The sequence below is a fragment of the Parasteatoda tepidariorum genome, chromosome 3, assembly GCF_982258835.1.
Source record: "Parasteatoda tepidariorum strain Cologne lab strain chromosome 3, Ptep-v5.0, whole genome shotgun sequence".
Lineage (NCBI taxonomy): Eukaryota > Metazoa > Arthropoda > Arachnida > Araneae > Theridiidae > Parasteatoda > Parasteatoda tepidariorum.
This window is the reverse complement of record NC_141757.1, coordinates 104662657-104681140: the sequence shown is the minus strand read 5'-3', so window position 1 is coordinate 104681140 and position 18484 is coordinate 104662657. Positions and strand designations below refer to the sequence as shown.

The window sequence follows — 18484 nt, the reverse complement described above, 5'->3', positions numbered from 1 at the left end:
TATCGATTGCGTTTTTTTTTTCATTGTTAAAATATTAATACGGTTTTAATAAGAACGGTCTAACCCTTTGAAGCAGAATTTTTATTAAACATATTTTTCAGACTTTTTTCATTACTTTGCATTAATTTAGGTCAAAATAAGTAAAAAAAATATTACATTTAACATTTTAATAATTTATGGTTATGAAATACAGCATGAAACATCTGTGTCTTTTTCGACGTTAAAGGTAAAACGTGGCTCACTTCCGAAACTTTTTCACATTTCCACTTATTTAGATTTAAGGGAGACAGTTATTCATTATTAAAATTTCTGCAATTTACAAAATCAATTGTTGATAAAAAAAATTTCAAAAAAATTATATAAATGTACGAAAATTTGAAAATTTTTTTTTTAGATTTCATATTTTAGAACAAATATAATTCCGATAATCCATCACATTTTTTAATAACTACTAAACAGTTTTTTTTTTAAATTAAAAAATACCAAACTATATTTTGCCAGTAATTGGAGCTACAGAAATATATATATATATTAAAATAAGTGTCCCATATGCGTCAAAGGATTAAACGGAACGGAATACCCTGAATAATTTTATGCATTAGTGATTTGGACTAATTACCCTTTTTTTGAAAGCTTTATCTCTGTGCTTTTGGCCCAATCTCTTGAGGTGTACAGAGCACAAAAAAATAAACGGACCACCCTGAATAACTTTTGATCTTATGACCGGATCTTCACGTTCTAGGACTCAATCTTAATGGCTCGAGGGGATGACCTCAAACATGCTAATTGATAAGTGCAGACGATATTTTAAGTTACGAAATCAGACATAAAAACGTACTTTCTCCTTATAAGCATACCTTTTTCTTCAAGGATTTGGCCGCCAAAATATAGGGATAGCCGCAATCTGAGAAATATGGTCCCGATAGTTCTGATCAGAATAGCGGTTCAAAGTTTGAACTCCTTAATATTAATTTTACTATTTGCGTATCTCAAGAACTTTTAAAGCGAATTAAAAAAATTTGGAACTCAATTATAAAATTCGTTTATCTAAATATAATGCCATGCAAAAAAAAAACAATAACTTTTAGTAAATATTTATTATTTTTTATTTAATAATAGTCTGAAAATTTTTGAATTGTAAGGTATACAATTTTTTGCCTCTTCTTAAAGAATATTATTTTATACGGCAAAATACAAAATTTGAGTAAAATCGGTTAAAAAGTTCCTAATAAGTTGAATTTAAAAAAAGTCAGATAGATAAAATTCGATTTCTTAAAAACTATTCTACCAATTACAGTGAGGAAAAACCGTTCACTGTACAGTAAGGAAAAAAACGATATCACCTTGAATAATTGTCATTATAATAATCGGATTTTCACGAACTAAGAACCAATCTTAATGGTTCAAAAGGTTAACTTCAAACATGCCTATTACTAATTAGTCTAAACTATTTAGTTACAGACTTGAACCCAAAAATATTTTTTCTCTGAAAAAAATACACCTTTTTTTCCATGAATTTGAATTTTTTATCTACAAAATATGAAGTGGTAAATGCAATCTGGAAACTATAATCCCATTTGTTTAGTCACGTGTGTAATCGAATGCCCTGATAGTTAATTACATTTTTTATATTTTTAGTTAAATCTAATTAAATGAGTTAATTCAGGAAATTCTCACACTCAGTTATAAAAAATCGGTTACCTAAAGACAGTTTCATGAAGAAAGAAAAATTTTTTTAATGATTTTTTATGATTTTATTAATTACAGTTGAAATGATTTTATTTATTAACAGAAATTTTGAACTAAAAGAAATTTCGAAAAGTATAGCATGCAAATGTTTTTAATCTATGTGATAAATAACTAATTACCAAGTTTTAGCAAAATCTTGAAAAATTAATTGAAAATTCACCTATTTCGAAATTATGTAACTCAGAAACATTCTACCTCTTTTGTTCAAATTTTGTATTTTGTCACTTAAAATTTCATATTTTAATTTTAAAAGTTTGTATCACTTACAATTTCATATTTTTTTTCAACTTCCGTAAAATAAAATAATAAATAAATAGTAAATTCTAACGCTCTAATAAAATTTAAAAAAATTCCTGGAAACTATTTCTGCGTTAACGAATGTACAAGAAGTGGGTACAAGAACTTTTTAATCAGTTTTAATATAATTTCTAGAAATTACTGTTAGATATTAAAAACATAAAAAGTGAAATTAACAAATTTGAAGCCCGAACTCTTGACCTCTTTCTTGATCCTCTAATGGGACCATATTTTCCATATTTTAGAGGTATAAATTCGAATTCATCGAAAAAAAGGTATATTTATTCAGAGAAAGTACGTTTTGTGTCTGACTCTGTAATTTAATGGTTAGTACTAATTATGAATAGTTATATTTGAAGTTAAGAGCCGCGAAGAATCAGTGGTAAAGGCACTGAATTGTCATTGTGAAGAATTGGAATTAAATCCCAGTGGTGGTTTGGAAGCCCAACCAGCTTCATATCGATGGATGCCAACTTGTCTGGGAAGTAAAGACGGCCTGTGCGCAGTATTACCACAATCATGTCATTGGTCATGAAATTGTGGGCCCTTATGTTCCCTTGGCCCACAACGGGCAGTAGCGAGAATCTTTTAATTTAACCCTTTGGACTTTGTTAACCCTTTGAACTTTGTTAAGATTAGATTTTAGTATGTAAAAAATCCAATGAGTAAAGCAAAGGTTATTCAAGGTCACAGCCACTCCAGATCTAATTTCTAAAATTTCAAATTTAAGTCTGGCCAGATCTCGTAGTTATTTTTGTTTTCTCAAACACTTCCTCATGACACTTTATCTATAAATTAATAGTAAAATGATACATAATGCCCAGATATTTATCACAGTGCATTACCTCAGACATAATGCCTCGTGTAACAATACATTTAATGAAGAAATGCTGAGTCAAAGCTTGTATGAAGACAAAATTACTTCCATCGCTTGGCGAAAGAAAATGGCGTCGTTAGTTGCCTTCCTATTGTGTCCAGCGTCTCCATTATTGCTTCTTTTTTCTGAATGAACCACTCACTTGATTTATTGAATAACATCATCACTCTTATCTGTAATGCCTCGTGAAATTAGATTGCTATCAAATCTATTTATCACAGAAAGATTTAAACTTATTATTTGTATTCCTAGTATCTATTGGTTGGATCGAAGCTTGTTTAGTTTTATTACAAAACAAATAGTTGAGCTTTTCCTTCTTTGAAATTGCCCTCTCATATTTTTTTTGGCGGTGGCAAGAATTTTATTCTTTAAACTCGATTTCGATTTTTTAGTTGACTTTCGCTTAGTTTGCTTTGAATCTATTGTTAGAAACTTTCAATAGCCCAGACATTAACGAATAATACGCTCACAAATGTTGTGGATTTTATTTGGTTATCTGTTTATTTACTTTAAAAAAAATGAGTTAAGGAACTTTATTGGAGTGTGTAAGAGATATTCTTTGGCGCCAGTTATGATCGAAGAAGAAACTTCCAGATGGATCCGTATCCGGATACTCTAACCACTATGGAATGTATATGCTATCCGGGAAGTAAGGACCATCTTTAATGTATATTTTAAAGATTCTTGTCAAAAATAAAATGCAAAAATAACAAATATTATTTGAGAAAAAGCGCTATCAAAATCAGCTGAATCACTAGTGAGGAAAAAGGGGGAAACAGTGACACCAGTTTGACTAACTGACAAAACTTGAGAATATTTCTAATAACCGCCTTGGAGTCTCTCAAACACTATGTAGAAACTTTTTTTGGCGATTTTGGAATTTCAATTATTTTTATCTAAAAAGAAGAAAAATAAGCCAACCTTTAGCCTATGCTTGCGTATGTTAGAAAAAGACAATGATTCCTAGATTTTTTTTTCTTCTCCTTTGATTTTTACCATAGTAATTTAATTTTAGAATTATGCTCAAATACACGATGTAATTTTACATGAAACAAAATGTAAGTTTGAATACAAATCTTGTTTGTAAAATTTTGAGTAAAATATGCTTTAGGTTTGTAAAATTTTTAGTAAAATATGCTCTTCTAGGGTTTCTAGGGGAATTATCTGGGTATTCTTTCAGTGGTCAAACTTCTTAATTTCAGAATCTCCTAAAAGAACTTTTTTCCATATTTTTCATTTCAAAAATTTTGCTTTTATTTAAAACTATAAAATGTTCCAGATGTAAACTTTTCAAATTTTTCGGAATTTTCTTTTTAAAAATTGAAAGTAAGTGAGTTTTAGTATCTTACGTAAGGATTGTTCCTACCCCTCCACAGTCATTGTCACCGAATTTAAGCAAATCAAAAACACTCCTTTCTTTTAGGTGCTTACGTTATATTTAAACTACCCCCTTTCCAACTTCTCATTGTTTTATCCGACAATAAAACAGGTTTTGTTGTTTTCAGTTGTCCTTCCTCAGTCGTAATTCGTCATATTTTGCTAGCAGTCTGTGTCTTCTAAGCTTAAATATTTATTCATGTCTCCGAATGTTGATACTTTTTTCATTTTCATTTTCGACAAAGATTCTAAGAATGTACATTAAAGTAAGTCATAATGGAGCATACTGTGTATGTAATTGTGTTATAAGAATTATGAAATATATTTCGTTTTAAATCCGGAAACATTATTACTGGGGTAAAAATATTTCACTGAATTCTTTTAAGAGTAAAGATTTGCTGATATTTTTTCATCCCAATAAAAAAAAGCATTTAAATCGGTAACTTTATCTAGAATCCAACTTTTGCATTACCATTTTGCACTGAGTTCTGAAATCTGAAAGCTAAAACTCGAATTATGCGACGTGTAATAATGCATTCAGTAAAGTCACATAGTCTCTGTGCACAGAATAATTTCTGTCGCCAACGGGATAACAAAATGCTAATGATACATTCATAAATAATGAGAAGAACACGAACTTTAGCTTAAAGCACGAATCACGATAGATGATTAATACTGCTCGTAGCAGTGAATCTTTCCAAATCCCATCGCCAACGGCTGTTCTGGGAATATGTCTTCAGTACAACTATTAATCTTTTACTGGAAACTAATTTATAAACCTTTTACTACTGTCACCTTGTCACAGTTTAGTTTGAAAACACGAACTTATTTTCAAATCCCGTCTGGTTTAAAATAACTCTTAAAATGAACTCTTAATAAACTCTTAAAATTTGTTAAATCCAGGCTAAGTTTGAGTTTCTTTTTCACCTTCTTAACTAAGGGATTTCGTCCTGCTTTTCCCGCTAACCAAGGCTTATAAATGATACCCAATCATTAATTTTTGACTATAAAGTAATGATTGCATCGAAGCTAAACATGCTTCAGTTGAAAGATCTTAAAATAAATATTCTATTGTAATAACGCAAGTTCTACAGATTTCGTTCCTAGTTCTATTGCGATAAAATTTAAACTTAATCATTTTGTTCGATAGCCATTGCAACTTGGTATACTGATTTGTTCTTGAAATTCATTTTCAATGTTTGGTTACTATAAAAAAATTCTTAAAAAAATTTTCCTTGAGTAATTATAGCTAAATATTTATTCTTCTATTATATTTTATCATAATAAATTAATTCTTAATATTGTTATAGAACTATTTCATATTCTTTGTCACATACGTTGGCTGAACGCAATTCATTTTGAAAGTAAATTAAAAAGGAAACATAACTCTTTTAACTTATAATAATTGGGTGATTAAATACTTCAATCGTAAGACATTGCGTGATAAAATGATATCACTTTATGCAGGGTTCGTTTAGTCCTTAAAAAAGTTTAAAAAGTGAAAGGAAAATTAAGAAAATAAAATGTAGTTTGATAAGCTTTGTTTTCACCACTATGCTTAATATTTCTAACTAAATGTATCTATAGTTCGTTCACCAGAAGTTGAGACTTGGCTCCACCTCCTGGGACGCAGAGTTCATTTCAGCGCGGGAGTTAGAAGAGAAACATCTCCGTTGTTGAAATTGAGACAACCCTTAATTTGCGCCAAACACAAAAAGTGAATTATTTTTCAGTCATTACTTTGCTTTATCATCTGCTATTATACCTTTTGTTACACTAGCTAATTAAATATAGTTTAAATTTAAAAACTGTTGTTCTCCCAGCGAAATGGTTCATAAAGGACAAACTATTCACTCAAAAGAAAGAAATATCATAAGAAATGGTGCAAAATATAATCAAATTTATGAAATATTTATTGTTAAAAAAATGCACATAAAGTTTGCGAAATAAATATTTTTGCCAAACGATCGCCAAATAGCAACATTGTTCAAGTTTGCTCACAACCTTCTCCCAAAAATAGCGAAATAGTATCGTCGCATACCACGTGATGAAGGCGGAGCCAAGTGCCAACTCCTGGTGAACGAGCTATAGTCATGAAATCCGCGGTAAGGAAATTTTATTTTAAGGATACGAAAGATCGCTAAATAATAACACTTTTAGTTCTAAGCCATTAATTATAAATCAAAAACACAATGATAACAGTGAATAATATTAAGGAGAGATGATAAATAAATATTACTTGTAAATAATGCTATTAAATTAGTGATAAATAAATAATTTCCAAGTAAATACCGTTTTAACTATTTTACCACGTTTATATCAACTTGCTTTCGTGTATGTCTGGTGGAATTTTGTAATCGATTTTAGACTAATTTCCCGACTAGCTACAGACTTCAGATTTGGCACATAGTTCAGAATTGGATGACAATGCATGAAAATGAAAAAGACATACAAAGTAAAATAAATTTAAAATTAAAGAAAAATTTATATTTTCGCGATTGTCTTTTGATGTCGATTCGATTATTTCAAATTAGTGTCACAGGTCAATTGAAAAGTTTTGTGTACAGTGAGCGAAAACATTGAGATTTTGGAAGTGAGTACAAAAAAAAATAAAAATAAAAGTAACATTTTTAAAAACCACGTTTTTGTAGTGGAGAATAATAATTAAAAAACAAAAATTTGAAAAACGAAAAACGTGGGGTGCATAAAATACATAACAGTAACAGTATGTGTGTTCATGAGAATATGTGTATGTATATCTGTAATTGTATCTGAATGTGTATGTGTTTTGCATGTGTATGAATAAGAAAATGTGTATATGTATGCGTATATGTACTGTTATGTATTTCATGCTCCCCACGTTTTTCGTTTTTAAATCTGTGGTCACTTATTTTTCAAATCTGTGGTCATTAATTGACTTCCAATAACAGGAAAGGAAGAAATAAATTTTTTAAATTTACAAAATTGCCAAACTTATGATATTTGTAAGAAACAGGGTGATCCGTAGAGACTGTCCTTAATAAATATTCTTGCAATCCTTATCAAAAATAAAAACAAAAACTTACACAACTGGAATCGCAAAAACGTGATTTTATTTTATAACCGTCATTGAATAGCCGTCCCAATTTTTGATTTTACGACTACCAATGTTCAACTCCGTAGCCTTGTAATTTTGAAACCGATCCAAGAAACAAGGGAACTCCTGGATCAAATATTGATAAGGACTTCGTGGAGGACTTTTTGATGAAACTAAACCGCATTTGTGAAGCGCATTTTGAAAACCACGAAAACCTCCCACAGTTAGCTTGATGGCAAGGCGACTCTCCAAGACCCGTCTATCACAATGGCTATTTCAAATCAGCTTTGTGGTCAGTGCGAACCGTGTGCGGAATTCGAATCGACCCGCCATCGCTGGAATTCGAATCCGGATCACCTCATTGGGTGACGAGCGCTCCATCCTCTGAGGCACCAAGGTGTACAAAGAATCTCCACGTCCAAATATTACTATCTATTAGTATTATAAACATTTAGATCTCTTGGTGAACAGAAGTGATTTTTCGAAGTAATCATTTTTTAGAATAACATTTATATTCTTATAGCATAATATTGTTCAAATAAATTTGATGAGTTCACAATCATAATTTAATACTTACGCTAATAATATCAGTACTGGAAAATTACTTTAAATTAGGAATAAAAAAATATTTAAAGGAAAACAATTCGCGATCGCAACGAACTATAGGGGGCGTTGTTGTATGAGACGCTTACCTGCGATTTCCATATGAACCGTCATTCAGTTACTCTGGAGACGTCGTTAATGTAGCGTGTAGCATTGCAACGTTCCTTCTTTAATGTGGCTTATTAAATTTAAAAAAGAAAAATGCTTGATATTCTTTCTTGTACAACCGAAAACAAAATGGTATCTCTTTTTATTAGAGAAGGAATATCCAAAACACATCGGAAAAATATTTGTACATTAACAGAAAAAAATATGTATATTCTTATAAGAGTTAAAACCTAATGCCCGAGAAATAGTATTACTAAATTTAATGATATAACATGAAAGGCCCATTTAAACTTTACATTCTATAGTTTTAAGAATCATATTAGTTCAAAAATTAAAATGAACAAAAAGTATACATAAGCCTCATAATTTTATGAAATTTAATTTTGTAAACAACGTTTTTTGACAACAATTTTTATCAAAAAATTTCAAGTTTCAATAAAAATCATTATTTAGAAACTAAGAAACGTAAAATAAAGAATGCTGACGAAACAAAAACAAAAAAAAAACAATTCTTTTTTGTCGCCATTTTTAGTGCTACGAATATTCGTCTTTGGGATTTGCCAAAAACAAAACAAGATGCAATTTTATTTTTTCAGGAGGGAAATATTTTTCCGAAAAAACGAAAATGTACCAATTCCCACAACATAAAACTTTATCTTGGCAAACGTACGTTTTGGAAATGTTATTTCATTTGGAATCTTATTCATCAGAGTTCATATGGCGATATGATTGTTTTGAATCTATGCTAAACTCTATATCGGCTCATTTTCCACCGAAATCCAATTAACTATTTTGATTTTAAATAAAGTGTTTTATTTTATGAACTGTCGCAAAAATTTTAAGTGTAGATTGGCGGCACTTAAAAACCGCCAAATCTGTAGCGGCGGTGGCGTTAATCCGTCGTAAGTACCGAATTTTTATTCCATACTTTTCTGAATCATAAACATTGGAATATACAAGAAGTATACATAAACACATAATGTTATACCATTTAATTTTTCAAAACTATTTTGAGAACAATTTTTATCAAAAAATTATAAACTAAAAAACGGAAAATAAAGAATTCTTAGGATAAAAAAAAACGATTTTAAGAATTATTAACATTGAAATAAAAACTTTCATATTGTTTCTTTTTTTATTATTCTTATAGTTCTTAATCAGACGTAAAAAACCATTCTGTAGAGAACCATCATCAAATGAAAAAAAAATATTTACAAGCAAATTTTTTATTGTAAAAATCATTGCACTTACCTGATTTATGATTCCCGGAGAATTCCAAATTGATAAGTTCCTTGTTTGAAAACTTTATTCTCAAATAATAGATACATAGTTTATACCTTCATTACTTTTAGATAACATACTACACAGCAAAATTTTATAATTGATATGAATTTGAATATGTAGCTAAAAACAGAATAGCTGAATTCTAGTTGAACTTATTCTTTCAAAATTAAAAAAAACTTACCAAGAAAACGATTTAAATTAATTAAGAATCAGCACAAATAGCACTATTTCAAGTAACTTGGATAATTTTTTATTGTTGTTTTCCGAATTATATGGATACAGAAATATATACTATTCTATAACGAAGAAGAATATGCTATAACTATTACAATTCTGTATGTTCTGAATTCATATTTATTCACTGGAATGACGAAAGCAATGTTGACTTCACTTTAATTCGTAATGAATTGAAGACAGAAGAAATGCATTTTACCTTAATACACACATCTGTAACAGTATCCGAAATCGGAAGTCATCAGTTGCAAGTTTGTTGATAATAGAAATTAAAAATTATTGAGGAATTTTTCTTCAAATGTTTGGCGTGTTCTGTTCCTGAAAGATTTACTAATATTCTGGAGATTTTTTTGAAGTTCTTCGGCCTTTTCCTTAGGGAAATTTTGTTTCTTATTTGCTGCTAAAAAATGGCGTCTGATTCAGTCAATGACTTTGATGGAACTAAATGAAAACGTGATAAATTAATGTCCGATATTTACAGGCTCCCGCTAGACGGCGTACTCGAGCGTTGCGATCGCGAATACCTTTACGACTTTTGTAAATTTTATGCTGATGACAACCAAAACAATTAGAATTGAATGAGAAAAAACTGGATCCTACCTCGTGATTTTTAGGCCAATAGAAATACACGGACAACAATGGCAAACTCTGACATCATTATAAAGACTTACTCAAACTAAGGCTCCTATACTATCAGAGCTGATCTATCAAGCAATATTGGAGCAAAAAAGTTTTGCAAGTTAAAGTTATGTTAGTATTGTGCTTATGTTAGCTCTTTGGAGCAAAAATAGATGATGAGTCGGCCTGTCTAATTCAGGGGCTCTAACTCAAACAAAATAAAATAAAAATCGCTACTCAGCCAGAGTTGGCCAAAAATGTAATCGATTACATTTTTTTATTACAGTAATCAATTACTTGTAATCATGATTACAATTTTCAAAAATTTTGATTACAGCTGTAATCATGATTACAATATTGATTACAGTAATCAATTACTTGTAATCGTTATTACAAAGTTTGATTACAGCTGTAATCATGATTACATAGTCGATTACAGTAATCAATTACTTGTAATCATGATTACAATTTTCAAAAAATTTTGATTACAGCTGTAATCATGATTACAATTTTGATTACAGTAATCAATTACTTGTAATCATGATTCCAAGTAATTGCGATTACAAGTAATCACAACAAAAACGATTACGAGTAATTATGATTACAAGTAATCAAAATATATGATTACATGTAATCATGATTACATGTAATCATTGTTACATGTAATTTGATTACATGTAATTTGATTACATGTAATTTGATTACATGTAATTATGATTACATGTATTCTAAATACACGATTACAAGACTATTGTATTCTTATAAATGATTATATTTTACAGTAGATAGTAGAATGTATTTTATAATGATACATTTTGCACGTATTAACATGTACTGCATTTTGTACGTATTTGTAAACGTACAAATGAATGCAACTAAAATGTATGTGCATATGATTTGATCTAGTGCATATGTTCAGACAATTTAGTTTCACACACATGTACATACACTTATATTGTAGGTATAAAATATACGTACGTATGTATATAGATAATAATTACGTATGTATGTGCAAACAATGTAGACATGTACATTTATACACAATGAATATATGCATTTTATTAAATATTTGTGTATGTAAAATGTATATCTATGTTCATGTACGCATGTATATACAAGTACTTGTGTTTGTACGAACATACATACATTGTCTGTACAATGTATGTCCCGTGCATGCATGTGCAATTTATTTATGAACAGTATAATATATGTATGCATGTGCAATATAAGTATATCTGTAGGATGTACAATATATGTATGTATACATGTACATGATATGCATGTCCAGTGTATTTATGTACATATACATAATATGTTCATGCTCAATGTATGTATCCAAATATGCATAATACTTTTATGTACGATTGTACGTACATTGGGCGTATTTATATTTTACATATATTCATACATACATTCGACATGCATAACGTACGTACATACACACATTTGAGATGCATATATTGTACAGATGTATATACATATAGCGATCAGATGTATATTCATATAATGTACATATGATGAAATGAACATATATTGTTCATATAATGTACATATGTGTGTACATATACAGTACATATGTGCATAAATATATTGGGCATAATTCTATCGTTCAAATTTTACATGTGTACATGCATGCTATCCCTATCTATGCATATGGTGCAATGTATATATGTCCAATGAATGTATCCACACATGTACAATACACGTATGTTCCATGTATGCATATCCATATGTACTATATATATGCACGTACAATACATGAATGTATGTACATACATTGTACATGCGTACATACACTACACATATACATATGTACATTACATTTATGTCTAAATATGTGTACAATGCAATAAATAAAATGCATGCAAGTTAACTTTTTATGACTCAAGCAAGTTAAATGACAAAATCAAACGATTTTTAAATTTAGTTTTCAGCTTTAATTGTTCTATATCATTTTGAAATTCTCTGAATAAAAAGTTATTTTCAGGTATTTTCATGAAATGTTTGACAATACAGATTTATTTTGTTTATAACATAATGCATGATTCATAGAAATTTTTTAAATGGTAAGAAAAACGGTAAATTTTATATGTGGAATTAATATTTAGAAATTCAAAATAAAATTATCGTTTGCTTTCTAAAAAATATGAGGTCGAGTTTCATATGCCTTAGAATAAATTTTAAAACAAATTTTAATAACTTTACTCATATAAATTTTTTTAATGTATGCACAATGTATGTGTAGATTGTAATTACATATATTTAAATGTACGCATGTATTTGTACATTACTTGTAATTATGTACATGTATACGTTGTATGTACATGCGTACATTGTACATATAACTATTTTTTTGTACATCCATGCATTACATGCGCATAAGTATTAACAAAGTATGTAGTTATACAAGTACATACGTAAGTTGTACATAAGTACATACTTTGCGTGCACATATATCGATGTACATATAAATATGCATGTATACATGTACGCATTTTATTTACGCAATTATGTGCATATAATGCACCTTTAAATAACATTCTTACATATTGTACGTAAATACGTACAATTTTATATACATACGTACATTGTATATACGTGCTATTATCGTAAATTTATACAATATATGTACTTAAGTACATAAAAACATGCAAACGGATAAACATTATTTTCATTTACTTTCATACATACATTGTCTATGTATACAAAGATACAAAACATTGCCTTTTTGTAAAAACTAACATACATGCGTACATGTATCATAAATGCATAATTATATGCACTAAGCATATGCGCATTGCATTAAGTATATTATAATATAATTATGAATATTGTACGTACAAACAACGTTTGTGCATACATTGTATGTATAGGAATCGCAAATTGTACGTTCATGCGTGCGTACATTCTATGTACATAAAAATATGTAAACACATGAATACTTACATAAAAAATTTGACTATAGTATACAATCGTAATAACTTGTAATCGTATAGTTTGATTACAAGTAATCACAATTACATGTAATCAAATTACATGTAATCAAATTACATGTAATCATATATTTTGATTACTTGTAATCATAATTACTCGTAATCGTTTTTGTTGTGATTACTTGTAATCGCAATTACTTGGAATCATGATTACAAGTAATTGATTACTGCAATCAAAATTGTAATCATGATTACAGCTGTAATCAAAATTTTTTGAAAGTTGTAATCACGATTACAAGTAATTGATTACTTGTAATCGTGATTACAAGTAATTGATTACTGTAATCAAAATTGTAATCATGATTACAGCTGTAATCAAAATTTTTTGAAAGTTGTAATCACGATTACAAGTAATTGATTACTTGTAATCGTGATTACAAGTAATTGATTACATAGCTGTAATTATCTGTAATCAATTACAGTTGTAATCGATTACTGTAATCAACGGCCAACTCTGTACTCAGCTTTAGATGGTAAGTTTAGTTGTAACATTTTATTGATATAGATTTATATTGATATAGATATTGACTTTTTTCAAGTATTCTTCACCTATCTGCCATTAAGTTCAAATTAGAAGAAATAAAATCGAATTAAGGGAGATAAAATATTTTGATTATTTTTCTATAAAAATAATCTCAGCGAATGGAATTTGGCAATATCAGAAAAAGTTTTGTTTCGAGCTATTCTTTTGAGGTTATAAAACTGGAATTGGGATTTGTACGATAAAATCCCCATTTTCGAAAATAATTGCATTAGAGATAAATTCGTTTCACGTACTTCATTCGCCATTTTTAGACATAAACCGATAACCTTGAACATGATTGGACATTAACTGCATTCAATACATGGTAGAAAGCATTTGATATCTCCATCCATTCTTACACACAATTAGCTGAGTGGTTTTATCTTGTAAATGAGAGTTACAGCAAAGCAATATATATATATATATATATATATATATATATATATATATATATATATATATATATATATATATATATATATATATATATATATATATATATAAATATTAGAGATTTTTTTTTTCAATTCACCCGAGACACTGCAAGATACTGTTACTTGTACAAAGAGCCAGGTTTTTTCATTAGTCTACAACTTACATATGAACTGAAGTCTAAGTTAAATAGCTTTAGGGCTCTGAATGTGACACAATAGGTGGCATGTTTCGAATATTCAAAAAATCTTTATCCTTATAAAGAAACAAGATACAAGACAAAGAAATAGGTTATAAGTAGGACTGGGCTATAAATCGATATATCGCGACATATCGATTTAGCGCCTATATCGGCAAACCGATACAGCAACTTTCATTCCAAGCGATACATCAGAAATTTGATTTAAGCCGTCGAGTGAAGAAGACGATATAACGATATAGCGATATAGCGATACACGCAAGGACTTTCTCTTACGTTCCGATGCCAACTCGCGCTGTGGAAGACGATATTGTTTCGTTATGTTGAGATGGCCTTGACTGATGAGCGGTAGAATCAGAATCACTTTTGAAACCTTATATCGTTATATCACATGTTCGTTTTCGCACCTTCGCGATTTGAAATCGTTTCTTGTAGATTATTATCAATGGGATTAACTTCGTGATCGCCGTCGTAACCTTGTTCTGAACGCAATCTATTATTGAAAAGAATTTATAAAGAAAAGTTTCTTCATTAATAAGGTAAGTTTTTTATTTATTTTCTGACAAAACTTTTTTTATATTTTTAAATGTGAAAATTATCGGAAATCTAATTTAAGGCACCCATAAGGAATTAAATTACAAAGTAAATAAATTTGTTAGGTTATTTTTTTACTTTCTTTTAATTTATTAAAAACCTTTCGGATAAAACTTCTAATAATTTAATGGGCTTCTATTACTGATTTTAAATTTATAAATCTTGAGTTGTTTTTATTTTTAGAAATAGAGTTAAAACAAAACTTATTTTTTGGACATAAGTCAATAAACTTTATTTGTTCAAAAGAATTTGAAAAGTTTGCGAATTTTATTCATTTCTTTTTTTTTTTTATCAATTACTACTTCGTTTTATTAGAGAGTAAAATCATTATTTTTTTTTCATTTTCGTTTTATATTATTAGTTAATTAGCTAAATATATTACCGAATATCACAATTCTTTTGTTTTTATTTTTAAGAATTTAATTAAGAAACTTTGCCTTACTTTGTTTTTCGTTCATAATTCGGTCATTATTTAATTTAATTTAATTATTTATATGAAATAATAATAAAAATAGTGTTTAAGAAGCATTTTTTTTCTAAAATTTATTTAGCTCTTTGTTTTAAGCATACAAATAATTTTTTAACGAACTTATTTTTTAAATTTTGTTCCTATGCTGTTAGGTAAATATATTGATAAATTTCACTTTTATTTATTTTTTTATTTTTAAACTAAGAAATCTTTTGTTATTTGCGTGATCATTTTTAGAAAATATAACAAAACTTGTGTTTACTTCTTCATTAAGAATTTGAACATTACGATCGAACTTAATAATTCTGTAATTATTTACGCATAATAGTACAAGCAAATATTGATTTGTTAAAAAAAGTTTCTTTTCTTAAAAAAAAAAATTTTTTTAACACTTTGTTTTAAGTGTATAATAAATTTCTTAACAAACTTTTTTCTTTAATTTTTTTAATTTTCTTTCAATAATTTCAGCTAGATATCTTTATAAAATTCCCTTTTTATTTTTAAACTGAGAAATCTTTCAGAGAACGAAAATTTGAAATTATTACAAATCTTATGTTTACTTTTTAGTTTAAAATTCGAACATTTTTAATTTTAAACTTCGGCTTTTAGTCAATCTAACTTTTATTTTAATTAAAATATATTTTTAAATTTTAAAATCAGCTTTTGCTTAATAACAATTTTTTTTTTCATTAAGGGTGTTTTAGGGGTTAACTTAAATTAAGACTGCTTATACCTTATAAACGATAAAGAAGTGCAAATATTTCATTCTGTATCTACACACATTTTTTCAATAAATATTTTAAGTAAGATTTGTACATCTTAGTTAATTTATTTAATATCTTTCTTTAGCAAAACATATATATTTTCAAATTTATAAATTGATTTAAATCAATATGCGTATGAAGTCTTGATAGAAATCTGACTTTCTGTGCCTTAAAGTAAATGAAATTCAAAAATACTATATCGCGATACATCGCTATATCGCGATGCAAAACTGACGATATATCACGATATATAATTTCTAATATCGCCCAGTCCTAGTTATAAGTCATTCTATCTCTTTTGATTTCCATATTTCATATTATTTTTCCTTTGAAATTTTTAAAAAATTTAAATGTTACTGGGATGACTATGCGGTTAAGTTACTGAATTCTGCGATACAGAAGGTATCAAGTTCACCAACTGGAATCATTAAAAAAATCGCAATGCTTATTAGAGAATAGCAAACAAGCATTTATTCGAATTAAAACTGATTTCTGGCGTGACTTATGAATGCTCAAACAGTGTTTGTTAGTGCGGAACTGTCTCAACCTAATGTTTCTATTTCTTCCTCTATAAAAATACAAATAAAAATCAATTCAATCCATACTCCTTCATCTAAGTTATTTTAGAAGACTACTTGAGTCAATATTATTCAAATTATAATAAAATGCTGTTTAGCTTTGTAATTGCATGATATAAGAAATTTGTTAATTCATTGTTTACGTCTTTCTTTAAGGATAGATAAATATTTAAGCTTGGGCGTGTTTAAGGCAATGAAGTGCACTTATGTGTGCTAAATAGGTTGCGCAGATTTCTAAAAGACATTTCAAAAAAAGAATGAAAAATACAACCGGAATTGAGGGGGAAATTTAACTCGTTATCTCCTTTTTTCTAATTGTTTTTTTTTATTTCCAATGGCGCATTAAAAGACAATTGAATTTCAAAAAGATAACAATAAATCTATAAATGAAAGCTAGCAGTCCAGTAGCGGACCCAGATTGATATCCGAGAAAGAGCAGAGCATCTATAAAGGTCCATACAAATCCATCTTCTCCTGGAGACATAACATAAGGTACAAAACATAACATAAGGTAAGGTTTGTCTCACATAAGGTACAAAAAGAATCATTGACCACGTTGATGTGACGTAAATGTTTATTCAGGCAGTCGTGCCCAGATATCAGATGAAACATGGCGACAGATTTCAATCTAGGCCATTGAGAATCTGTTAAAGCCATGGTTTATTGGAATTGTGATTTTTGAGTTCTCCACGAAGAGGTAGGTAGGTAGGTAGGTATTTTACTTAAGTCACACTAGAACTGCACTATGGGCTATTGGCGACGGTCTGGGAAACATCACTGAAGATGATCCGAAGACTCTCCTGATGAATGGCTCTCCTGCTTTGGTACTCCAGCAACTAAATACCAATACGATCAGTCCACACACGAAGTCGAACACTTTACGGTAGAACAATTTAACGAGGACCGATACAGAGCACCCTCGGTCCATTCGCAGGCTGATCAAAGTGGTCACCCACCCCTTCACTGACAGCAGCCAGTGATGCTTGACTTCAGTGATCTACTGGGAACCATGTCTTTACGATCAGTTCACTGCGGAACTCTCCGCGGAGAGAGTCCCTGAAGATGCTCTTTATTAGACATTTGACATTATTAAAAGGAAGTCTAGAACTTCGCTTCCGGATTAACTCATGCCAGAATTGTAAATCATTTTGCCCCATAAACGTTACCCGGGGTGCACCAAGAGGTAGATCTAACATTGCACCCCTCTGGGTGGAAGAAAAATTCCTTTTGGCAACAGTGGCCTCATGACTGTTGTAAGGCTAAAATATTAATTTTACAAATCACAACAGCCATCACAGAAAAAGGGGGAAATTTTAACATGTTTCCGGCATGATTCAAACCTCAAATCTGCTTTGGAACAATTCCTCGCTTTCTCTGTCTAATTTTCTTTGCCAAGGAAGCTTTCTCTTCAAAAACAGACAGAAAAAAATATATAAATAAATAATGGCTTTCTTTGGTTAAGTGATCTCACCTTTTTGCTAAGCGCTGTATAACATGTAGGTAGTGGGTTCGAATCTCACCGTAACACTGGGTTTATCTTTGTGATGTTCTTCTCTAACACGTTCCATCTGCTCTTCAACTTGGCAAGGTCCCGCAGTGGACTGATCGTTAAGACACGGTTCCCAGCAGATCACCGAAAACAAGCATCACTGGCTGCGGTCAGTGTGCGGGTGGGTGACCACTTGGATCAGCCTGCGTAGGGGCCGAGG

The 18484-nt window shown here is 29.4% G+C and overlaps 1 protein-coding gene across 1 annotated transcript in view; it reads left to right on the top strand.

The window, feature by feature from the left end:
* Nucleotides 1-18484, top strand: part of LOC107441633 (glutamate receptor ionotropic, NMDA 3A) — a 220907-nt gene that overhangs the window by 139735 nt on the left and 62688 nt on the right. The window lies entirely within an intron of this gene.